Raw genomic sequence first — 26603 nt, forward strand, 5'->3', positions numbered from 1 at the left:
TTGGTGCTCCAGATATGTCCTTAGGAAAATCTGTGGGCAGATGTGAGGGTTTTCTATATGGTTTTCCTTCTGCAGGAGGCTTGGGCAGGGCCTCTGGGAGGTCCCTGGTCTCATGCACAGACCAGACCACGTCTGGCTGTGGAGGACTGGAGGTATGACATTGGTGAGATGAAGACAGAGCCTTCACACAAAGGGAACACATTTCCACAGCATCACAGTAGGGTGGCCATGGCCAGATCCTGCCCCGTGAGTGCTGCTGCCTTCCCCTCCAACCATCGTGACTTTTCCTCAGCTGCAGATCCAGCCCCACAGCTCCATCCTGCCTCAGAGGGGCTGAGCCAGCGGGTGGCAGAGGCTCCAGCCATCGTCCCCAAAGGGAGCAGCTTCTTGTAAGGGCTGGGGGCTGTCAGCAGCTTGCTCAGAGATGCCCTGCTTGTAAATAAAGCTTGCAGCAGTTTCCCACATGCCAGTCCTGCCTGCTTGTGCACCAGAGGAGCACTGGGCAGCAGGCACGTCTTGCTGCTCTGTCTGTGTGTGTATTAATACAAGACAGGAAAGCCCGACGGGATGGCTTACAAACTGCACGGGCCCAAATCTGGCTCACCTTCCCCGGGGGGGGCAACTCCACCAAGGACTGAGGAGTCGCATTGGCTGGTGCCCAAGCTGAGCTTAGCACAAATACTGCTTAACTTTTCCATGAGACATTAGTGATTCCAATAAATCCCCACGTAACACCTTCATTAAGCGGGATTTACTGTAATATGCTATATACGCTTTATGCCTCACCTGCATAAACAGCCATGTTAACGCTATAAATTACTGCGTTTGTATTAATGTATTGCAGGCACCTCAACCAAGGTGAAATGCTTAATGGCTTTCAGCATGCACCCGAACTGCAAGAAGTGTGTAGAGAGACAGAAAAGCTCCTCCAGCAACCGATGCAGAGTGCACAAAGTGCTGTAAGCCTTGCAAAATTATTCCTCCAAAAATAAAAAATAAAAATAAAAAGAAGAAAAGATCTAACCCTCTCTATCCTCCCCCCCCCCCCCCCCCCCCCCCCAAGTTTTGCATATTGCAGCATTAGCGCTAGACTTCAAGGCTTGGTAGCAGAAATTGGCTCTGATTTTCTGAGATATGCATTACATCATAGTCTTCTTTTAGGGCATTATGTCATTCCTGCTGAGACGCATTATCTCGGCTTGGCCCAGCATTAGCGATTTTTGCGGGCCTACTGCAGTGTTCCCAAAGCACTGCTGGGAACCACAGATTGAAATCTGAAGCGTTTATCTTTTACAAAGCTGAAAAAGAGGAAAGATGTTAACATCAGGCATCACTGCCTTCCTTAACCCTCTCCTGACTCTGCTTCCTGCTGGAGCCTGAGTTTGATGTCTTTGAACACGCTGTACAAATACGGTAACCTTTAAAAGCTCACATTAGAGGGGGCATAATACAGTGTTCCTTCCCACTCTCCGAGAAGTGCCCTTGCAGCTGCCTGAATAACACCTCCCCAGTCTTTACAAGGTGTCAACATGAATCAGATTGTACCTACGTGCACGGACAAGCTGTATTCCACAGGCATGGTTAGAGCACACATTGAGAATAAAAAGGGAAGGCAACAAAAAGCTTTCTGTGACTCAATTCTTATTAAAATTTTTATTTAGTATCAAGCAACCCTGTCATTCTATTTTTTAGTACACCCAGAGACTGTGCCCACCTGACCAGATCCTCGTATCCTGATCCTTTTGGGGCCACAAAAGCAGAATTCCAGGAGGCTTATGCTGGAGAGCAGCTTTTATGCAGGGAATTGAGCAGATATTATCTCTTCTGACTTCAACCATGAAATTAGCAGCTCATTTTGTCTCACTGCATCCAGGGCAGGATTAGAGGCTGTGCCATGGAGGGAACAGACAGGTGCTTACAGGATAAAGAAAAGATATTCCCAAAGCCCCTGAGAATCCCAACACCTCTCTCTCCACAAAAGCACAATTACAAAGAGGGGCTATGAGCAGTAAGAGGAAATGGGAAACATTCAACCATGACTAAATTACAATTCCCTTTCTTATTATAAACTAACACTATTCATTGGAGGCCTTTATTTGTCTGCTCCACTTTTTATTTAAATTGCGTGTTTCGGTGAGTTGTCACATTTTGTTGCTTTAAGGCCCTCTGCTGCAGCCGAAGTGTGCTTTCAAGACAGATTGCAGCAGCGACTCTTTCCATCATACGGGGATGATGAGCAGCACAACCAGAACTCGGGAGGCAGGACATCATTCAGTCCTGCCAGGGATCGCTTCCCCAGCTGGACTCAGAGCTTTGCCTTTCCTTTCAGATCGCAGCACCTGAATAAAACAGCATTAAAGATGGGAATAAATCCTTATGTTTACTGTATGCCTGCTGTCCCCATCCCAAATTCCATGTTTGCAAAGTGACTTTCTGGCCCTAGCAGCCACCTTCCACAGGCAGAGGTTTTATGGTTTGGGAGCCAAGTGCTGTTAGTAGTTAATATTCCCAGAGAGATGTATGTGGCAAATCCCCATCCTGCTGGACTTCATAGTTGTGACAAGGTTTTGCAGGTAACTCCCAATTACATATAAAGCTGTCACCTACAGTCAGGAAAATCCAGATGGTTTTGTTAAAAAGCTGGTTGTGAGAGGTGGAAAAATGTGTTTCCAGATATTTCCACCAAAAATGCACTCATGGGATTTTTGGTATTGATTCATCTCATTGGTACAGGGTGATGATGTGCTGTAATAACTCACCCAGGGGAAGGCAGTGGGTTACCCACCACCTGAAGCAGCAACAAAGCAGCCTGCAGATGGGTGGGATTGCCGGTTGCTGAGCTCTGAAAGGTCAGGGACTAATGCCTCATATAACACACTGGGAGATGCTAGACACACCAAGGTGAAATTCTGTTACAGACTGGTACTTTATGGGTCCTGCATGGCTCTGGACGTTCAGCTACAATTCACTGGCAGAAGAGGATATATTGATCTGAGAGATCCACACTTCCGAAAGATGCTTTAGTTAAAGGACCACAGCAAAATGTGCTTTAAATTCAGAGCAAGTAAATACAACTACTTTTGCTCCAGACCCTGAGGACTAGTAAACCTGCAGTCACGGCATTATAAAATCACAGGAACAAACTCTGCTGCTAATCAGTGTGGCATAAATCTGGATTATCTCAGACAAAGTAGTGGAGCTACTTTATGCAGGTTTATGCAGGTGACAGCATAATTTGGCCAATGGCACCCAGCAACGGATTAACACCAGACTGAGCTCATTCAGGTGGACCTGTGCAGGTTTTGTGCTGGAGACAGCATCCTCCAGGCTGTGCAAGGAAGCCTCCTACTAGCAGGAGGTGCTGGATGATGGCTGGTGCTGGGTGGCATCTCCGGGGCAGAATTATAATTCCCCTTGTCCAGGGAGATGGAAGTAGGGACGCTCTAAGCCACAGCTTCCCTGCAGACAGCAGGTCCCTCCTGATTCCCGCAGGGTGGGTGCAGCTCCTCTGATTTAATCATACAAACACGAGGTTGGAAAGGACCTACAAGACTATCTAGTCCAACCTCTGACTTCTCATTGTCAGAGGGCAGTGGGCTCCACACCCCTCAAGCATCTTGGAAGCAGACTCTGCATTTGCAGCACCCCTCAGCTGTAAGAAAGGCGGTGAGGCTGAAGGTGAGCAATACCAGCCTCTACCAGAATTAGTTAAATTCCCCTTCTTAAATATTCATTTGCCTCTGTCCTTTCCCTTCCGACATCCTCAGACATAATTTACAAAGGGATTCTTTTGATTTTAATTAACTTTAAACTCCTTTTTCTTTGCCCCCGTGGTGTAAAATTAGAAGCCTATTCCTGATTCCCCACTGAGTAGCTCTGGTTTTACAACTGTGTAGCTCTACTGATTTTACCCTTCCCTGAGCTGCAAGTCTCACTGGTGAATTTATGTCAGAGGAAGACGTGAGCCTGCTGCAGCCCCAATGCAAACACCTTAACTCACAGGACTGCAGCTCACTGCTTTAACTCTGGATTAGGTGGGGAAGGAGTCTTCCTGTCAATGAGTGGATCTGTTAAATAGCAATATTTTAAGGAACTGGGTCAAACTTGATAAGTTTTCAAGGAAAAAAAATTGCAAAAGTATATCAAAGCTCATAATTTCTGTGGCTTTGACATGCAGAGATTTGTTTTACAATGCTGTACCATTTCCATTCGATGTTGAACTTCTCTATTCCTTATTTTGAAACACCGTTCTCCACTTTAAAGTTGATCCAAGTGCCCCCCTAAAAAGGGAAAAAGGTTTTGGAGAACATTAACTAAAGCCAAAATGAAGCTGAAATAGCTTTAAAAGGTCAGCCAGCATTTTGGCATTAATTCAGTAAAATTCTTCAAGCTTTCTTATTGCTTATTTGGTGGCTTTCCCACCATATTTGTTTTCAACTGTCCACACAATCACAAAGCCTGTTTTTCACCCAGCTATTTTGCACATGTCATGGGCAAGCCAGACTGAAAACGGTGGGACATGATAAAAGCCCAACCCCTTACTGTGCGCACCTGAACCTGCCCTTCACCCCAGAGCATCATACATTATCAGACCACTGGCACAAATATCCATTTGTGGAGTGCCCACAGCTTTTGGCTTCACACACAGCCCTCCAGCCATGCCCTCAGCTGCAAGGAACCAGTGTTTTTGTTCATCCCCCATCACTGGAGATCATTTATAGAGAACATCTGCCTTGCATTTTATTCACATGACAAACAACATGGGTCTGATAAAAGCCCATAGTAGCTGTTCTGTTGTCCCTGGCCAGCTTTGTATGAGGCTGATCTCGAAGAGCAGGCTTTCATCTGCTTGCTGCAGTGTTACTGGAGATGGGAGATTTTGGAGTGGGCTAAGAATGTGTGTGAGCAAAGTAGATTTTTTTTTTTTTCAAAATGGACTACATCTGTCACTCTTTTTACAGCCTTGTAACTTAAAGGCTTTTAACTTTCAGACTATTGAGAAAAATTCACTTCAGCTGAACACTAACGCAGTCCAGCGTCCAGAGTGAGCACTCAGACCCTGGTACAAGGCTCTGCACTCTGCTCAGTGCAACTGGAGCAAATGGACAAGGATGTACTGGTATTTCTGGAGGCAGGAGTTTCTGCAATATTATATTTCACTGTAACAGTTACCCTTCACTAGACAAGTGTTCCATGTTGCATCAGCACGCCACCATTAAGGGGTGAGCAGGCAGGGCTGCAGGAAATGGTGAATTTGGGTGATACCTGGAGTGACAACACTTGGGAATTAGCAGTGCAAGGTCTCTATGGTGGAAGCCTTGCTTTTCATCACAAATTCACTGTCACCAAGATATAACGAGAAACACCCATATATGCTCAGTGGCAAAATGTGGGAAATACCCTGCCCTTTCCCTACCTGAGTTACAGGGGATTGCAAGGTGACGTTGGATTGTACTGCAAAGAGGTGCTGGAAAGGACAGGCTCACACATGAGAGACCGGAGAGTTGGGGGCATTCTAATGATGTGTGGAAATAGCTACCAGAGATATCTGAACTCTGCTGCTGCCAGGAAATCCGTGACCCCAGGAGCCAGCCAGCACTTCATATGCATAGTCCTCCTGGGGGCTGCAGCAGAGCGTGAGCAGAAGGAGCGTGTCCCACATCCTCAGCCAAAAAGAGTGCTAGATTTGAAGCAGGTGCTGTGGCCTTGGGGTGACATGTCAGCTTTTGAAGCTCTGCCTGCAGTGGCCTTGCCCTTGTGCCCGGGGCTCATACTGCTGCCCCAGAGGCTGCTGAAATGCCAGGAGGTCAGGCACTTGCTGCATTGCCCTGAGGCCCAAGGGGCTGGGCAGTGCTCCCGTGCACTGGCCAGCCATGTTCAGACCTCTATTGCACGTACAGAAATGAATTTCAAAAGTGGTGGAGAGGCCAAAATACCACATTAGGGCTCTTGTCCTCTTGCTGGCTGGATTGTCTTCTCCTTCTGAGAAGACCTTGCAAAGTCTGAGAGGGGCCCCTATGCTTTCTCCCCTTCTGTAGAGCTGAAAACCTGCCCACCCACACTCTAGTACCTCTTTAAAAAGAGAGGCACCAGGAGCATGTCTCAGCCACAGGGGAGCCTCCTGGGTGCAGCAGCACAGAGACATTGCTCTTGGGAAGGAGCGACTTCTTTCAGCCATGAAACAAAGGAGGATCAAGACCCATCTGTAAAAGTCAGTGCAAGCGAGAGCCACCTGTAACAGTTTGCAAAACATTGCCCTGAATGCAGCTGATGTCTGGAGCCCTTCTCCTCAAGCACAGGCAGCAGCTGGCAAAGGGGGGACAAAACAAGGTGTTTTCCCCAATTTCCTTCCTTTTCTTTGCTCTCCCAGCAGAGCTACAGGCTAACTGTAAGGGAGTAGAGTGAGCTCAGCTGACACAGTTTTAGAAATGAACTCAGTGAGGTGAAAAGATCATTTTTCTCTCCTGACATTTTCAAATACTTAGTCGCTTAATTATCTGTTACCAGAATGTCTCCCTATAAGCACCAGCAATTTCACCCATTAGCAATTAGTGAGAACAGTTATTCTGCTGAACTTTGTGCAGTTGAATAAACAGATTAATGCCCATCCCTCTGATTATGACTACATGGGGCAGATTCCCAGTTGGAGCAAGCTGACTTAGCATTATTCACATTAACATTTTACTTGTATATTTTAAAAGCATTTTAAAAAGCATATATCTTTTTTTTTTTTTTCTCCTTTAAGAAGAATGACTTTATCTCCTCCTATTTGGGTAAGCTAGCAACCATATGCTCTTTTGTCACGCAAAAAAAATCAGCAATGATCCAGCAAACAGATAAACTTCTGCCTTGCACATATTCTGGCTATAGACATACACAGTTTTATAGAAAGCAGCCTGTAAAAATCTGAAATATGCCAGATTGTAGTGAGCTTTAATGAAATAGCCTTCACATTACATCTTCTGGCTCCTAAATATCAAAACAATTCTAAAGAGAACAACTTCTAATGAAGTTAGGCAGCAAGTAATAATTACACTGGACAGGTAAAATTGTCAGTGGAGGACTCATACCACAAATGTGATACTGTAATTAGATACATCTTGTCATCTGCAAAAACAAACCTCTGTCACTCCAGAAACTAAACAATCAGTTTCTGTCTTTCAAAGTCTGTAATACAGCAAATTCAGCATTTGTAAGTTAGCTGTTTCTGTATAAAAATCAAGAACAGCAAGAGACTAAAGAAGAGGTCTGGCAATCTTTAAAGGAAAAGAAGCATTCTTTAGAAATGTCTACAGTAGAGAAAAAACAAAAATCAGAGAAAAGTCCCCTTTTCTGTGTTTCTCTGTGTTTTCCCTTGCACTCTCTGTGTTTTCCCTTGCAGTTCTGATGATCCATTTATAACAATGTGTCTGAGAACTTATCTCTCCCTTTTAAAGCTGTTTCAACTTTATAAAATGTGCATGATTTCTGCCATTAATTTGCAAGGTTTTGTTTAGTAAGAACTGCATGCTAGTTACAGGAACAGTGTCTTTATTTTAATTTTATTTTATTTTTAATTAAGTTAAAAAAAAATCAAATGAAGTTTAAAATAAAAATAAAAAATAAAAGTCCTTAGGGCTGCAGCAGAAAGCTTTGCATGGTTTTGATGAGAGTTGGGACCTCGACACCAGCAGCATCTGTGCTCATGTCTGTACCTACAGTGCAGCTCTCCTCTGTCATTGCCTGTTGGGCAGTGTGGAAGAGACTTAAAACACATGAGCCAGCATGGCTCCAGCAGAGAAACACGAGATACCTGATCGGGTGTCCAAAACCCTGGGCTGGCTGCAAGCCCTCCTGGCCCAGCTCAGAGCCCCCAGGCATCCGAGGGCACCCAGACACGGGGACAAGGCTGTGCCCAGGCCGGGGTGCGCATGGCACACGCGTGATGGCCCTGCCGAGCACTCATGCCCCGCTGCCCTGGTGGTTGTGAGGGTCCAGTACCCACATCCATATCCAGGCCATGTCACCTCTGTGGTGACATGATGGTGAAGGCAAATGGAGATTTCGCAGCTGAATTTAAATGCCTAAAGAAGCTGATAATATTCTCCGCCATCCCCTTCCTGGTGTGCTCAATGCCAGGTGGAAACCCACCCTGGTCCTTTTGGGGCAATTGGTGTAGGAGGCCAGCCTCCACTGAGGGGCAGCTTCTCCTTCAGGCACAGAAGGGACAAAGCCAGGGGGACTGTGGGCTCACAGAGGGTGAAATTCAAAGTCTGGTAACGGAGGTGGTGACCCCTCAAGAAGCAAGCAGCCCCACCAAACCACTACAGAAAGCCCTGGTACAACTCGGCCCCAGTTGAATCCCAGCCTGGCAGCTCCCAGCACACCCTAAGGGACCCAGTTAGGCCGGGGCCTCCTCTCAGAGCATGGTTCAGCCACCTCCAAGCAGGATGCAGGTACTGTTAATAGCTACACACTGCAGAATGAGGATTTTTATTTACAGGCTCATACGATTTTAACCCTTGGATCTGGGAATCATTCACTGTGTGCCATGCCTCTCCTCAGCATTGGCACCAAGGTAGGTCTAACACAGGTGTAATATGAAAGCAGATAACACCCTTCCATGAATGAAAACTGTTAGCAGAAAGCCTCAATCTCATCACTTGGCAGCAAAGAGCAGTGTATGGGCACAGTGGGCTCATTTATTTATGAGAATGTTTACCTTTTTGCAGAGGGATCTGCAAGGTCAGGCACAGACACATCAGCTCGGGATGGAGGGAAGGCAGGAGACCATCCACTCTCCCTGAGCCAGGAAGGACACAAGGGGGCAGGACACAGCTATCCAGCTGTTCTGGAACAGGCTCCTCTCTCATCCCAGCGGAGCCCATGGGACAGGCTCATAAAAGCAAGTGATTCTTACCTTCACCCCACACACAGGGACACATCACAGGTGAGAAGAAAACATAGCCTCCACACAAGCAGCATCTTACAGAAAAGATAAGTGGCTGGAAGTGTACTGTAGTGGCAAAAAGAGTGGATGCCCTCACAGCAGCACACCAAGCCCTCTCATTTAACCAGAAGAAGAGCAAGCAGCTCCCTGTGCAGCATGGCATCTTCACATGCAAAGAGCTGAGTTGTAGGACAAATCCCACAGCCTTGTGTGGACCCCAGAGACCAGGAGTGCACCCAGCAGCTTGCATTGCCCCAGGATGTACCCATCCTGAAGCAGTGACTTTTACATCTTCAACTTTCTGCTCCACAGATGTAGTCATAGCTCACCAGGGCTATACAGATATTCTGGGTTTTGACCTGACAGCTGTTATTGCCTTTAAGCTATCTTTCTGTATCAGCTTGTTCAAAACATACCAACAAACACCAGTTTCCTGAGGTAGTCCTTTAAATAGCTTTTCCCAGTTGTGTATATTCTCTCTACTATCATTAATGTTTGGGCTGTTTATATCTAGGATTTTCTGGGAAGAGGTTTGTAAAGCAAAAGCATAGCTGTGCTGTGCTCCCTCAGCTGCAAGGTCTACTTGAAGGCAACATGCACCACCCAATGCTGTTGTTCAACAGCAATTCAAGGGCCTCATCTGCTGTCAACTGATGAGGTTGCCCTTGCAGTTCAGGACATGTGAACCTTGGCACCAAATGCCAGCAAAGGGGAAAGGGAATAGCCAACAGGCTACGGCTTTCTTACAGCTATTTCTGCAATGTGTCATTTAAGTTAAATGGCTGCCTGGTTCTTTTCCCCATTCAATCTGAAATGCTTCCCCACAGTGCTGACGAGATGACATATCTGGAAGCATTGTGTTTCGGCAGCTCTAAACTTAACAAATGAGTAAGACATGAGCCATATGCTCAGAACAAATTTAGGTAAATTTGGGGAAAACCTGTCCCTGTGGGAATGTCCCTTTCCTCACTCTATCTGCTACAGCATGCCCTAAGTTGGTTCGAATTCCTCCAAGCATTGAAGCTGATTGTGTCTTTCTTCCTGGCCATCACTGCAGTGTTCCTGGGCAGGCAAGGACAGTGTGCAGCACATACCATGCATTGTGCATGCAGCTCTTGTTCCTGGTGTTTCACTGGGACACATTGACCCCAGCCATAGCTCAGCCACGGGACCCTGCACCTTCTGCTCAACCTGAGCTGTCCCATGGGTAAGAAGATCCCTATGCAGATGCAGAAGCCGTGCAGGAAGGTCTTGCAGACCCACTACCATGTACAAATTAACAGCATCAGGCCTTGCTTAGCTTGGGGTGGCAAAGGCAAAGAAATACAACATAGGGCACCCACAACTTCACAGATACTGCACTGAGAATTAACCAAAAACTGTGCTTGACTGTCAGGAACAACCTGCTGAGCTTTTTGAAGGCTGAGCAGACATTCCTCTCCCTTGAGTTCAGTGTATGTCAGTGCCTACTCCTCACCTGGTGCAGCTGCAGGTGGGTTTGGTGCTCCGCAGCACAGTGCATGGCACACATCTCTGATGGAGAGAGTAAAGGAATTGGGGGAGCATCGTGAGCTAGAGCATACAGGTGGTAGTTTGTATACTGTCTGCTTTTGCTTTTTTATTCAGCTAAGGTGGTGGAAATCATTTAATGATCAGGATGTTCATGGGCTGATGGCAGCCAGGGAATATTTAGTAAACAATGGAACTGACACCAGTTAACTTGCCTCCCAAATATTTGCTAGTGTGCTGAAATCCAGTGGAAGACAACAGAAGTAAAGTGAAATGGCAAATTAAGCATTTAATTTGCCATTAAAAACAACAACAACAAAGCTCAGTGTGGTGAAGCAATTGCAGTCAAGTGAACACACACACACACAGACACACGCACAAAAGGCACAGGTTACCAGGCACGTCTGCATCAGCCATTCTGCACAGGGGACTGCAGGCAATCCCGGGACTGAGCAATCCCAGGAGACAATGAGCAATGTTGTTGGCATTTCTTTTTGCAACTAAAAGGGATATCCATACAATATTTTAGTGTATTTGGTAGCAGCATTTTCAATGTTCTCCACAAATTACATACAATAAATTAAAAATAAAACACAAACTCTTTTTTCTTAGCTTGTGTTACCTAGCTGTTCGTTATCCTGGAGACTGAATTTACCTGAAAATCTGTTCCAAAATACATTTTTTTTGTTTTGTTGTTTTTCCATGAATATAGAAGTCATTGTTCAAAGTGCAATTCTGTGCAACTTTAGCACATTGCTAAAAAGATGCTGACAGTGTCAAGATACTGAAGATAAGGGCTGTATAAATGATTTCAGGGCTGGAAAAGAGATACAAGGAAAGACTTCAGAAGTTTGATTTGCACAGTTTAGCAAAGCAACATTCATGTGGCTTCTTTAAGCAGTGAAAATGCTGAGTCCTAGAGGCCCTTTTAAGTTCAGGGAGAAATGCTCTGGCAAAACTAGCAGGTGGAAATTTAAGAAGGAAATGCAACTAAAGAACAGATCACCCTTTTACCTTTTAAAACCCTTTCACCATTTTAAAACAGGATGCAGGGCATATTTTGAACAAACTATCAAGGAAAGTGACAGTTTCTACTAACCAAAAGCATGGGATTTTTAAGAAAGTTTAGTTTTGTCTAGCAAAGTTAGAACATGTGAATTGCAATCAATGTCCTTCAGCAGAGAGGAAATAAAAAATTCTGGAGGAAATTGTTTTCTTCTGCATTAGCTTTGGTGATTATAAAGTGTCTATTCTGCAGATGTGAAAACAAATTCAGAACTACCACCCTGATATCTTACGCTTACTTCAAAGCCCTGGGAAAAATCATCCAGTAATGCCTCTGATACACTGAAAATCATCATGTTTTGCACAAGAAACGAAAGCTGATAATTTTGTAAAGGTCAAATTCTCATATCTGAATGCCACAGGCAGACTCATCTGCTCATCTTACTTAATATAAGAAATTAATAAAACCATTACCTCACCAAGCCTACTCTGGACAGATGGTTATCTTGCTAAATAGATGGCTTAACACAGTAGATCGACTTCGTGCTGAGACAGGAGTGCAGAACACTTTTGATCTGCTGTCTAGAAGCTGCTGTGACCACTTTCCCTCCCTTCTAGGAACAGCAGGGATTTTTTGTTCAGGCAGGTAATGATGGAAAAGATTGTCCAACAAAAGCAGGCACTTGGTTTATGAATAACATAGGCATTAGCTATTTCTGCAGCAAAAATTAGAAGCCATCACACCAAATCTGTGATTTAGGACCACCAAGAGGAGATGTTCTTTGTTTCTTTGTTTTTATAGTACTTCAGTGATCACAGAAAAATTCAGTTACAAGTATTTCCTGATGCTGCTCTTCGGAACTATTATTTTTAGCCTGTATAACTCCTCTCCAACCCCTGAATTTTTGGCAATGCAGAGCAGTAGCTAGGCCAGGAGTTAATGATTATGAGATAAGCATTTATCTCACTTGGTGCCATGTCGGCTTGTTCTACTTTCAAATATTATTTGCTCTTATGCATGCTGTTCTTCTGCCAAAGCTGAAGACGAATTATTATTCTTTTTCCAAGAAAGAAAGCACTGACTGGATTCCAATTAACTGTGTGGGTTTTAAGTACAATCTTTGTATTGCTCCTTTTTTTCCCCCCCATTTATCACTATCACGTACTTGTCATCTGTTACTCTGTACCCTTCCAACTCTTTTCTCATATCTGAAAATACACTTGTAGTAAGAGCATTTGAGCAAAAACTGAGTTTTCAAGTTCTCATCTGAAAAGTCAGGGGGGGGTCTCAGAGGCTTTTTCAGTTTTCTAGCATGCTTAAGCATGCTCCAGAAATGTCCCAATTACAAACATTCATTAAGTAGTTTTCTCCTACACTGTACCCTGCATTCCTTTTGCCCTTAGATTTCATTTTTGTTCTGCAGGATGGAGCCCCAGGTTACTGTCAGGCAGCCAGAGTCATTTACTGTTTCCAGCTCTTTGCTGTGAAGACAGCAACAGCATGAAGGACCAAGAAAAGAGCAACAACCTCCGTTCATTTTATTATTTATCTAGGAATTGTTTTTTCATGGGTTTTCTTTTCAGTATAAATGTATGGATTTGAGGATGAAAATGGAAGGTATTTCTCTCTACAGAGCAGGTTGCACTTTAGATTTATTTTTTTTCTGTCTAAAGAAATTGGCCACAGAACTATCAGCCACTGTCATGCATAAGCCATTATAAGGAAAAGCAACAAACAGGCAGTATATTATATCCTATATCCTTCTTGTATTTACTATTTGATAACTGATAGCTGGAGTTCAGGTAAAACTCAAAAGCTGACACATTGGAATTACTAAATTCTTTAATATCCTGAACATGGAGTAAGAAATGTAAAATACAGGGAGGTCCCCCCACCCCAGAAAGATATTAATCTGCAAATCCAGTAAAAAACCTACATTGGTCAGATCATCCTCATACTCTGGCTTTCCTAATCAATGTTTTCCACAAGTTTCTCATGTTTCTCTGGTCCATAGCTTATATTTTTCTCGTTTCATTGCTCTGCTGTTTCTGTAAATTTAATTCTGCATTCTGGTCTACTTCTTGTTTTGCCTTACTTATTTACTGACCACATGAAGATATTTTTAAATTTAAAAAATAAATTTTGTTATAACTAATAACCACTGATTTATTCATGCTTCTCTATTTCAAAGCTTTCTCTTTTCTTTTCTTTTCTTTTCTTTTCTTTTCTTTTCTTTTCTTTTCTTTTCTTTTCTTTTCTTTTCTTTTCTTTTCTTTTCTTTTCTTTTCTTTTCTTTTCTTTTCTTTTCTTTTCTTTTCTTTTTTCTTTTCTTTTCTTTTTGAAGTTGTTTACTAATTAGTCTAACTGATGTACCTGTGAGATGAATTTCTTTTTTATTTTCCTTTTTCCCTTGATATTTAAGTTTTTCTGTGGACTAAACTAAGCAGTAGTTTGTGGTTTCAGGTTTTCAGTAACTAATAATTTTCATCAATTCCACCAACCCCAAACACAAATTGGCTAAAACTTCTCTGGCATATTTTTGTTCTTTGGTCATGAGGAAATAGGAAACAGAAAGAAAAGTTCTGCTGGTGAATCAGTTCTTTCTGGATTTATCAAATTGCAGTACCGAAGGCACATAGAAAAATGCAGCATTAAATTAACTGTTGTGATTCATAAAAGGGCATTCCTCAAAAACTTAAGTAGATATTTAGCTTCATACATGAAGCTAAGAATCCATGTTTATATCTTTTCAAAATTGGACTATAAATAGGATACACTTTGAATTTTGTAGCAAGATGGATTCAGAATAAGAAATAAATGGTAGCATTTCTAGCAATGAATGCCAAACGTTCAAAAACTACAGCAGATAAGACCATTTTAGCAGGAAAGGCTATCTGCTGAAATGATAGGCCCTAAAAGTCATTTTTTTCCTTGTTAATTTTCTATGAAAAAAATAGCAGTAAGGCCAAGGAAATAATGTAAACTGATATAAGATCTGCTTTAACCGGTTTTGTGCCTCGAGGTATATAATCAAGACTAAAAAATGCACCATAAAACTTCAGCGAGAGCATCAGAAATAATCACATCTCACTGCTTCTTCAGCCCCTCTTGTTTTTATTGGTGTGATGATGTCTAACATACGAAAATCAGTTGGATATAAATGTTTCAGTTTATTCCTACTCCTAAGGAATAAATAAAACCTTCTAGGCTGCTAGCAACCTACCAGCTGTACCTGGAGCCATGCAAGTGTATGCTGCCCCCCTTTTATTAAATAAACTTTGGGATGGGGAGATGAGTCAGGACATTGAAGGCTTCCTTAAATCCCAGCAAAGGCATAGATCTGAGAGCAGAGAAAGGAAAACTGCCTGTACTGACAATGCACATTTCTCCCAAACCTGCAGTAATGCCTTCAGCAGTGCTTTTGTATCTGTGCAGCAAGGCACCTCTCTGCCTGCAGCAGCACACACACACAGTGCAAACTTGTGCTTGCAGCACTGTTTATTAACTGCCAGCCCATGAAAATATGTTTGAACTAACAGTGCAGGATCCAAAACACCCAACCTGCTGGCCCATGATGTTTAGGTGCCTAACACAGCAGTGTCTGAATGTAAACACCTGTGCTCAGTGGAGATCAACGTGGCTTTTACAAGCACTGCCAGGTGCAGAATAAAGTATGTTGCTTTCAAGGCATTGGGGAGTTTTGGGAGGGTTCAGAGCCCATTCAGGACTGCCTCCCAAGGACTGAGCAGCATAGCGTCACCGCAAGCATGTGAATTCCAGCCATCTGAGCCTCACATGAAGGTGTATTAGTGTGTTAGTGATGGTACACCGAAGGCATGCACAGTGTCGTGTTCTGATTCAAACTGGTTCTAACATTTCTCTGATATATATATATGCTGAGGAGCTTTCTAGGTAGACATTCTTGACATTCTCTTTCTAAAAATCCTCCTTGTAATGTCAGATGACCCTTGCAGTTCCTCCAGGGGCAACCAACTGCTCCAAGAGGGAGGCTCTGCTACGTCTGTCGGTGGCTGGAAAGCTGGCACAGGCATGGTGGACAGTGGCCATTCATGACACCAGCTGGTGGAGTGATGCATTTTCTCCCCAAAAGTTCCCCTCCTTCTGGACAGTACTTCTAATCTGCAGTGGCTACAGCCCAAGGCAGGAGAAGGTGGTTGCTCTGACAGCACAGGACAAAGCACATGGACATCAGTACTGCATCTCCGCCAGCCCTGAGTCACCCTGGGATCCATCTCCAAGCAGAGCATCCATTCCTCATGCCTGAATCTGCACAGGATGTGCAGGAGGACTCGGGAGTTTGGCCAATACTGTTAGTGCAGCCATCTGTTAACAGACCTCCTACTTCCATAAAATGTGCAGGAACCTCCCTCTTGACCTCTCGCAAATTTGATTTAAATTGACATAGTTCAAAAGTCACCAAAGTGACAGACGGAGGCTGAGGTTGCATAAGCACCATCTCCCCAGGAAAGCAGGGTAAACAGCAGAGAAATGAGACAGAGAGAGAGGAAGGAGGATGGCTTTACTAGGACATTATAGATCAAATTTATGCAAAAAGTCTAGTGACCATCCAGCTCAATAACAAAGGTGAACATTAATCATCTGGCAGTAAAGGGATTCTGACTTCTATGATCCAGAAAAGAAAAAAAAAAAAAAGTTTTTTAGAAATCCTGAAAATCCAAAGTGTACCCTAAAAAAATCATATCTGACATCAACTCTGAGACAATAAAATGAAGAAAACAATACCGTGGTAAAGGGGAAGGAAAAAAAGGCAAACATAGCTCAGCTTCTAAAATAAACTTGGGCTGCTTCTGAAGTCTCTTTCCATTTCCCAGACCTAGAAATGAACAGAAGGAAAAATATGCAAACTCTAAGGGAACATTTATTTTAAAAATTGTCTGACTATTTGCTGGAACATCAGAGAACTGAATAGCTAAATACTGTGTGTCAACCAAAAAAGGAAATGACAAATGAACCAAAGCTATTTTTGGTGTAACTATATATACAAACAACAATAAAACCAAAAACCTGTAATATCAAAAATAGAGTTTATTGTGTTTTACCTTCTGACACCAATCATGAAAGCAGTGCTATTTCCCAACTGTTTAGTTAGCCCCACCTGCCACAGATCTAGCTGCAACCATTACACCCCATTGTCGGGGAAGGATTCTTGCCACTATACTCTGCAGAAAAACAAAAACAAAAACAGTGGTAAAAGAAATACTGAAAAGTGGTGATGAGGTTCAAAAAATAAGCATAATTATTTTGTACACTCTGTCTCAGCAACCAGGCATTCTCCTTTGAAGCTGAACAGCTTCCCTAAGCATTGTACAACCAAACTCCATAGCCCCATTTGCCTACTGGCTCCCCTCTGCTCTTCCTCCCCTCCACTCTTTCCAGGATGTGGCTAAATTTGCCAAGAATGCTTCAAAGTGAAGACAGAACATGATGAACTCGTTTTTCCATGTACCATGGTATGGAGACTTATTTCCATCTGGCCAGCCCATGGCTTCACTCCACAAACAATTTCAAGTTTGAAACTCCCTGTGACCAACAGAAGAAAAGTTGTGGTCCTGTCCTGCTCCAACACCAGATCTCAGCCTTCTCCCTCTGGTGCCAATGGCCTCTGCCCATCACCTCCCCCCACCTTCTTCTCTTTTTCTCCCAGGCAATATGAAGATCAGCAAGCAAATTGGCATGGAGCCCTAAGAGCACAGTGGTTCACCTTAGTATGAACATCCTATTTTGTGTACAGGTAATATGCTGCACAAGGTGTTCCAATGTGTTTTTCAGGAAAATATTTCACCACTATTTTTCTTTCCCTTCAAAAAATAAAATCATCTGCTTTAAGAATACCATCACCTGTGGTTTTCTTCAGATTTCTCCTTTTTATGACTGGTGTAGATCATTACTCAAGGAAATGAGGTTAAAAAACTCTTTAGGCCAGATGCTAAATGCTGCAGCACTGTGGTGGGAAAACCAATAAGAGGTAAGGTAGGAAAAAATGTCATCAAAGAAATAACCAGGAGAGACACAACCTGGGGGGTTCTACTTAGTGATGTGACTAGAGGTGTGAAACAAAAGTCAGAGGTAAGATCCTGGCTGGCTCTTTCTAACAGCATTTCTTACACCAGGCAAAAGCAACCAAAAAGGCAGCCATATACAGCTACACAACCTGAGTGACACAAAAGTGACTGGGAATGGTGCACTAACGTGGAGGAAACTGGACACAAATCTTTGTGGATTTACAAAGTTTTACTAAAGTTCAGTCACCATGATGAACTAGGGAAATGAGAGGGAGAGACCCCTCATTAAGAACTGCAGCACTCTGTGTACAATTCCCATCAAAACACAGCAAAACTGCCTATTGCTATCAGTGCATGAGCCCTAAGCCCACAGTCTCCCCCTTCCCACACACAGGGGGCTCCCAGCATGGGACAGGTGCAGCCTTGGGCTGGTTCCAGTCCTGTTTGTGTCTCCCACAGACCTTGCTCTCCAAAGTTTTATTAAAACAGGACTTTGGGTATTTTTGTCACATAATCAGCTTGTTTTCCTTGTCCTTCCTGAGAAAGTGCTCAGGGTGATGTTTACAGCTCTGGATACAGACAAAACTGTGGGTGCAGGCATCTGGGAGAGCCGCTGGTGCTTCCCTCACAGATCAAGGCCATGTTTGGCCCTTACAAGAGCCTTGGGGCAGAGAGAAGAAAGACTAAGCATTGGAAACTCAGCACTTCTTCTCTTCCCTGACCCACAGCTGTAGTGCTTCTGAGACATCAGCCAAGGGAGGGAGCCTGGACAGGGGAGTGGGTAAAGACTGACCCTCACCATGAAGGCAAGGACTTCTGAGCCCACTCATAGGCAAGGCAAGGAGCAGAAGGAAGAACAGCCTGCTAAAAGCAGCAGCTGCTGGAAGGCTCCCCAGAGGGGAAGCTGCAGCCGTGGGGAGCTCCAGTGAATCTTAATGGGGACCTGAGGGACAAGCTGTAATTTAGTAATTGGTCTGGACAAAGTGACACAACTCCCTCACCACTGCCTGTACTACCCTAAACCAGATGTTTCTGATTCCAGTTCAATATTGCAAGTGTTTTCACATGATATCAGGTCTTTAAAAATGCATGAAAGAAGAGAAAGGGTTGAGCCAACTTCCCACCCACCAGACATCAGTTTTCCAGTAAGATTTTGCTATTTCCATAACTGTTCTCCAGTGCATTTAGAATTGACATGAGTGCCCAGGGCTGGTCATTGGTGCCTAAACAACCACTAGAAATCATCTGATAGACTGGTGTTTAATTAAACAAGTGTACCTCTATGTTAGCACCCATCTGTATCTATCACTGTACTTCTGCAGTCTGTGATTTCTCAGCACTAATCATCTGGAAAATATGAAAGATCCTCCTACATTTAATGCTTTAAGTAGGAAACAGGTTCAGGCTGATCAACTCTAACACATTGGGATTACTGTGCTGATCACCACTGCCTTTGGGTTTCTTACATGTCTCTTTCAAAATTATTATTTTCCCCTTTCTTAATTATTTGACATAGATTAGACCTTTGCAGTCAAATAGTTTTGTTGCTAGAGAAGGACTGAGAGGTACTGAATCATTTGTTTCTCTCTTTTTTTTTTTGTCTCCTCAAAATCAACTTGTTATGACATTTCCCACCAGAAGAAATCACACTGCAATAGTTTCTGTTACAGTTTAAAGAGGAACTTATAAGTGTGTGGTATTCACATTGAACTGTCTGAGCAAAACAGCAAGGATTAGGTTTGAGATACATTTGTATGTAAATGTACTTTATATCCTATGTGACCTCGTATGTACATAAGCTCAAACACACATGAAACTATTCAGTTGCTCACAGCTAGCCTACTTAAACCATAAATATAATGTCAGGTTCTTAGCTGATATAAATCACCATCACCCTGGTGCCATCCCCCTTTTCACGTCATCCCTATACTATGCACCTCAAGTCCAGAGGAGAAAACTGAAGGGTCTACCCATTCCAGAAGACACGTATTTCTTTTTCTTCTGATGTCCCTTCCATAGGATTTCCCATCTCCTCCTACCTAAAACACATGTTCTGACCACAAACAGAAGGCATTGTTTCAGGATGAGATGGAAATACAGGAGATAGTGCCTGCAAGCATGTAATTAATATAAGCACCCACAAGAAGGACACATGGTTTGCTGTGCTCCAAAACATATGTTTGCCTTTAAATACAAAGACAAAATTAAGTGAAGGACAACTTATTCTGTGCAGTTAAATGTTTACATCAGTAAACACTGTGGCCCAGGAGAGTGAGTGCAAAGTATTCAAGTCCAAGATGCAGTTAAGATCTGAAGAAAGTCTCTCTTTGACATCTGTGAGTTTAGGATGACATCCTCACAGGGTGGGTGCAGCGCAGATAGTATGCAGTGACCAGACATCATCACTTTTAGCAAGTATTAGGTGACACTGCCCTCAGACGGTCAAGTTGGAGTAGGTAAACTTTTCCTAATTCTTTATGTAAACTTAAAGGCAGAGCTTAACAGCTAGCTAAAAGCATTTCAAGCAGTGCAGTTTAAATAAGTTCATAATTTCTCCATCACACTGGGCTGCTGAGGAAAATTGTTATTTCTTTGTTCACAGCCATCAGTAACCTAGGGTGCAAATATTCCATCTTAGGAAAAATGCAAACTTGCAAGAAGGGTCAAAGTGAAAGTTTCAAACACAGGCAGCTCTAATGGTCTTTCAGCTTCTTTCCATTTTTGCTGAATTCATCCTAGGAAGAAGAACAACGTGCTCCATAGAATCAGACCTTCAGCTGAAAAGCAAGAACAGGAAGGAAATTAAAAGGAAAAATCCTGCTCTACATAAAACCTTTGTACCATAGCTAAATTTGTCTAGAAAGTTAACATTAGAGAAATTAAATGGGCACTGCAAACTCCTCCATTAGTTGAGGGAATATTATACTAACATCAGATACAGAATACAATTAGGTTTTTATAGCATCTTTTATGTTCAAGGTATGAGAGTGCTGTGTGCAGTGTGATACTGGGGAAGAAGTAATGGGTTATACCACAGCTCGCAGAAAATGAGGGGCACTGGAGAAACAGCCAAAAGATTCAGGACAGACTTAGTCACCTATCTTACTTCTGTGGACATTGGCATCCTATGGTTATTTGTATTTATGGGTTTTCTGCAGAATCTACATTGTGTCATCCCAGAAACAGTGACACAGTTTCTCAGAGGGATGGACTGAAATGGTATTTTGGGCATGGGCAGGGTGACAGGAGGCCCCAGGGCCAGGTCCCCAGAGACATCAGGACTATGAGTGTCCTCAGAGGGGCCTGAGGTACCACTTGGAGCAGACACCTGAGGAGCCCAGCTTAATCTCTGTGGACAGTCATGTTGCTATTTGTCAGAGATAATTCATGCTTCTGCTTCCAGATGGGATGCCTCATGCCTTCCCTGACTGTGCTGGAGCCCACCCCACCACATAAGCCACTCAGACAGAGGCATCTGTTTGGGATGTCAAACTTTGGGAAACCATCAACAGCTGGGAAGCTGACAAGTCCCTCTGCTCTATTTAGGAGAGGCTGAGTTAGGAAGATAATTTGTATTTCATAAAATGGGGGCTGGAAACTCCTCCAGACAGGTAGGAATTCAAAGGGACTCCCCTAAAACCCTGGGGAGTTTAATCTGGAGTGGGTGAGTTCAGAAACAAGCTCAGTGGGCACAATGCAGTGCAACAGGAAAACACCATTTTCCCTTCCCTACTGGTAAACTGCTTCTTTTTGTCCTCCTGCTTATCCAGTCTAAACAAAAAAGACGTTTCAGTCTAATCCTCTGAATTTCCATGGGAGATTTTAATACAAAACCAAGGAGAGCCAAGTCCTAAAATCCTTTTCATATATCTTCTGAGAAAACAAGTAAATAAAATCTCATCTTCTGGTTAAGCAGATAAAGCAGTGGTTGCACTTTGAAAACATGGCTGATGGCAGGCAAAATGTGCCCCTTCCAAATGCTCTCCGTAAGGTCATTTCCTTAATCAAAAGAAAACTAATCCTCTTGCACTAGATAACGGGCTTAGCTAGCCGGTGATTTTACTACTTCAGACAAAGGTTCTTTGAATTCAGAGATGAAAAGTGTCAAAGATTTGAAATGCTTGAAGAGCACTGAGCGGAAAGTACTTAGGTATATAAGAGTAAAAAAATAAAAAATAAAAAGAGATTTAAAAAAAAAATAATAATAAAAAAGTAGCTTCTGAAGGTACAAGGATGTTTTTCCATCTAGACTTCCATTATCACCTGTTGTATTCCGGCCTGTCATTCAGATACTGAGATAGCCTTTGCCACCTGACAAGTGTTATGAAGCAATGTCTGTGCAGAAGGCATTGTGCACAAGACACTGTGCTAGCTTTTTCCATAAGACCTCTTTCCACTGCATTGGTGCCTGCCTTGGCTGCAGTGGGACAGAGCAGTGTGATTGAAGAAATTGTGGCTTGGCTGCAAGAACTTCCAAACTCTCCCAGCAACTGTAAATGGGAGGCAGATGTCCACCTGCTCTTCTGCAAAGGCTTTTCACAGAGTTTAATTGGCCAAGAAATATAAAGGACAAACAGCCTTATCCTTAAAAAAAATAAAATGGTTGACTAAACAAAAGAAGTGACTCAGAGTAATTCCAGCTGACTTCCTTTGTGACCTCTGTCACCTCTCTGAAATGAAAAGTTCAAGACATTTACAGAATAAATATATTTTCCAATATTTGAAAATGATAGTCTTGGTAAATCCATCCTCCAGCATCTCTGTGAAATAGGGATAATAGTCTCTCTCCTGCAGAAGGTTTACGGCAATAAAACAGTATATTACCTTCCAATGTACTTGAAACTCTGGATAATTGAGAAAACAATTGTCCCTTGCAGAAATTCAGTCCCTCTCCTTAGATTCGCTCAGGCAGCTCCCCCCCTCCCCACCATGCACACACATTTATACCATCACTGTCACTTGGTTACTCTTGCGTTCCCTAAACTGAGCCCACATTGGCCAGGCTGCCATGGTGCTGTCTTGGTGTATACCCATAGGAGATAAACAGTTTAACAGCAACAGACATGAAGCAGGCTAGACTCTGAGGTACCAATTAGTCCTCATTAAACTGCACATTACCATGGTCTTGCTGTTAGTACTATCAAAATTAGCCAGTTTATAATTGCCATAATCTCCTTGCTCTACTGCAGCGAATTGTGAACCCAGATAAAGAGTCACTGATTAATCTTCCCTGGCTTGAGAAGATTTCCTTGTGTGCCACCTGTCAAATCAATGTCAGCACACCAAGAGGCCCCAGAAGAGATTCTCAAGGTGCTGAAGAAACTCCTCTGAGCCCAGGAGCATCCTCTGGCCTTCCTAGGCACAGCTGCTTTCACCAACTTGGTTTCTTCAGTACAAGGAATATCCCATCACAACTAACATAGCAAGAGATGGGGCTCATTCCTTGCCATTGTATCAGCTAGGGTGTAAGGTGGAAGCCACCACTCTGACAACTTCTTTCTGGTCTTTGTATAGGAAAATATCTGGGGCACATGAAATTTGGCATTACCTGTCCTGCAATGCACTCCTGGAATGAACAGGCTGAATCAAGTGAGGTTCCCAAAGTCCGCAGTCTTGGGAGACACACTTTACCCACAATTAGCACTGCTGAGGATTGTAGGAATTCCTCTCTGATAATGGAAAAATACTACTTTACCCATGGCAGCTTGATTTTCTATCAAGATAACATCCCTGAAGGCAGGTTTATCCACAGCCATGGCCAAGCATGACAATGGTGCGTTCCCAAACAATTGAGTTGTTTATTAATCCATATTTCAGCATTTATAGTAAATGGATATTGTAGCCAATGGTCACATACCTCCTCACTTTTAAGGTGCCTCAGTTCCTGTTCCTCCACAGGATCAGTGTGTTCAGATCCAACCTTCCAAACAAGAGTTCCCATCCGCTTTGTAGCCCAGCTATGGCTAATCGCCAGACAGCACAGAAATTAATGCCAGAAGGATTTTCAGTATGTCTTCCCAAGAGGAATGCTTCATCCTGGCTATTTGCTTTCTTCATTGGTAGAGTTTCTGATGGTGACCTTGGCATTGCAGGAACATGTTAAGGGGGTCTTTGTCACCATCATACCCACAGACTGTCCCAGATCAGAGACAAAGGATGGCTTCAACAGGCTGCCTTGTGTGGGTGCTGGATGCTGTCAGGAGCAGGGAGCTGGACAGAAGGAGCTAAAAAGCATCAAAAAATCTTGTCATTAAAATAAAATGAAATTTAGTTCCATGTGAAAACTTAAGATTGATTTTGAAAAATAATTTTTCTGAAGCTTTCTGCATCAACCATATGTTGCTTTTCAGTAGGTCCCCAGCCATCATTTTTAATGTGACTATGAAATATAAAACCAGATTGTAGTTGCTTCCTACCCCATGACTCTGATTCATTGACACTCAACACAAACCCAGAGAGACATCACTAACTTTAATGACATTTTACCAGATTCACGGTCATGAAGATCAAAGCAGAATCTTGCCTGTATAAATTGCTTCTTAAAAAATGTATAATTTCCAAAGTCAGCAGCCCATTTTGAACTACCACCTGTGTTACGCTGACTCTGGTGAATTTATTCCAGATCTAACAAAGACCAGGATCAGTGCCTGGGACTCTTCTCTTGCAAACTCATCCAGCTCTATTCAGAAAGCTATTATCCAATGTGTTAATATTTTTTCTTATCTTTGCTTACACTGATGAGAAATTAGAATGCTTTCTCACTCTCCTATCTTTCTTAAGTTAACAGGCTGCAATATGGTTTTGTATAGATAGAACACCCAATATATAGGCAGTAAATTATTCTGAAGCAAATGTTGATATGTGGAAGGCTGGTGACATTTATCATGGTTCAGCCTGTAAATTAATTGAAGCTCTTTAATGTAACCTATGACAAAATTTAGTTTTTGCTGGACTGTGATCGAAGTATGGTTCTTCAGCCCACAGGCTGATTGACATGAAGGAGGAAACTGACTCCAAAATCTTGAAATGCAAACAGCCCCTGTGGGGAAGGAATTGTGTTTTCCAGGATACCCAAACACTTCTATAAATCTACCCTTTGACTCAATGCTATTTGTATTTTTTCTTTTTTTCTTTCTTTTTTTTTTTTCACTTAACTACAATAGCAATAACATGGGAGTGAAAACTTCTTGCATTTTTAAAAGGGGTCACATTTCCTGACACAGCCTTATTGAACATGCCCTTTAAAACAAACCTGCACCAGCACCATCTTGCCAGCTAGCAGGGTGTCGGTATGGAGCTTACAATCAATGATATAACAAGCAAATGAATGTGCATATGAGGAAAGAGTAAGGTAAGAACCACAGAATCATTAGGGTTGGAAAAGCCCTCCAAGATCATCTTGTCCAACTATCACCCTACCACCAATGTCACCCACTAAACCATGTCCCTAAGCACCACATCCAACCTTTCCTTGAACAACCCCAGGGACAGTGACACCACCACTTCCCTGGGCAACCCGTCCCAGTGCCTGACTGCTCTTTCTGAGAAGAAATGTCTCCTCATTTCCCACCTGAACCTCTCTAGGCACCATTGAGGCCATTCCCTCTAGTCCTATCACTAGTTACCTGTGAGAAGAGGCCAACCCCTGCTCCCAACATGTTCCTTTCAGGTAGCTGTAGAGAGCAATAAGGTCTCCCCTGAGCCTCCTCTTCTTCAGACTGAACAACCCCAGTGCCCTCAGCCACTCCCCATAGGACTTGTGCTCCAGGCCCAGAAGAAGAAATTCTTATCTAACAGCTAAATTAGCTAACTTAGCTAAGTTCTTAGCTAAGACCAAATAATGGTTGCACCTTTCTACTCAAACCATAAACAGATGGCTTCTCAGTGGCTCCTATACAAACCTACATATCTCAGTTGATGTCTCAGTCTGCCGGGAGTGAAGTCTGCAAACTCCATAATGTAGGTTGCTAACTAGGCCTACTACAGGTAATACTGATGAGCTCCCTTTGCTAACTCCTGTCTTGCTTTTAGATGGCTGTTCTCTCCTGTTGTTGATGCAACTTTAGAGCAATTTCCTAAATGTTTCTGTTAGGTACCACTATCAACAGTTGCCGCTGTAAAGAACAGCAGTCAGGATATCCAGTTAACAACCACAGACTCAAATCTATACCAGATTATATACGTCACATATCTCACACACACACATTTCAGAAGCCTTGTAATGAGCTAAATCCTAGGCCATAAGGTTTAATCACCATCTTTTCTACATATCCACAATGACAGCTATATTTAGAGCAGCTGCTCTTCCTTAGTTTTTGTTGGGCTATCTGACCTATTTTTCATCACTTGACAGAGGGACTAGGATGGAAGGAGAAAGATGATGGCACTATCCATGATCTTTGAGATGCTTTACTCTACTTCAGCTGGCAGTTTTCATCTTTCATCAAGATTTTTGTTCTTTCCAAATGCAGTGCTTTGGTAAGGGCAAGGCAAGAAGTCTTGGCCACTTATGTGAAGAGGATTAATTTTTTTTATTCTTCCATAGTTAGAGAAGGTAAGTGTTGAAATCACCAAAACAGCCTGCTCACCCCCTCACATTCCTGCATTGCCCAGGAAAGTCTCTTCCACATGAAAGGTTATCTAAGAACCTGCCCTGAGACTATGGTAGCATCCAAGGGTTCCCTACAACTTGAAACCTAAAAAGACCTAGATGTCAGGCTATGCTCTGATGAGCTTTAAGCTAACACCTAGGTTCTTCTAATAACCTTCTTCTAGTGCTCTTGCTTCTTGGGTTGTTAATCAGACTTGTCTGAAATATGCCTCAAGAGTCCAGACAGCTATGTGATCTGGCTTTGGAACTATATTCTTGATTTCATTGCAGTAACATGTACCTTCTCTAGTCTGAGCACCTTGCAGGGCATTTTATTATATTTCGTGTTAAAAGAAGGAATAGAGGGAGCTACTAAATAGACATTTTTAATTTCATAGATGAGTAGCTGATTTTCCTCCAAATTTGCAGGCACCACTGGAGCCCTAGTGAATGAACAGATTGAGCTGTAGCTGCATAGATATTTACCTGTAATGTGAATAGTAGTTTTCCAGTTTCTAAAGAGGA

The 26603-nt window shown here is 43.0% G+C and overlaps 1 long non-coding RNA gene across 1 annotated transcript in view; it reads right to left on the minus strand.

Moving 5' to 3' along the window:
* Positions 1-1288: 1288 nt before the first annotated feature.
* LOC137848227 (uncharacterized) overlaps positions 1289-26603 on the minus strand; it is a 70925-nt gene continuing 45610 nt past the window's right edge. The window contains exons 5-7 of the long non-coding RNA XR_011091229.1: positions 23346-23712; positions 11918-20265; positions 1289-2339 (exon numbers count right to left, since the gene is read on the minus strand). This is a non-coding gene — a long non-coding RNA (uncharacterized lncRNA). The remainder of the gene's footprint in view (positions 2340-11917; positions 20266-23345; positions 23713-26603) is intronic.

The sequence above is a fragment of the Anas acuta genome, chromosome Z, assembly GCF_963932015.1.
Source record: "Anas acuta chromosome Z, bAnaAcu1.1, whole genome shotgun sequence".
Taxonomy (NCBI): domain Eukaryota; kingdom Metazoa; phylum Chordata; class Aves; order Anseriformes; family Anatidae; genus Anas; species Anas acuta.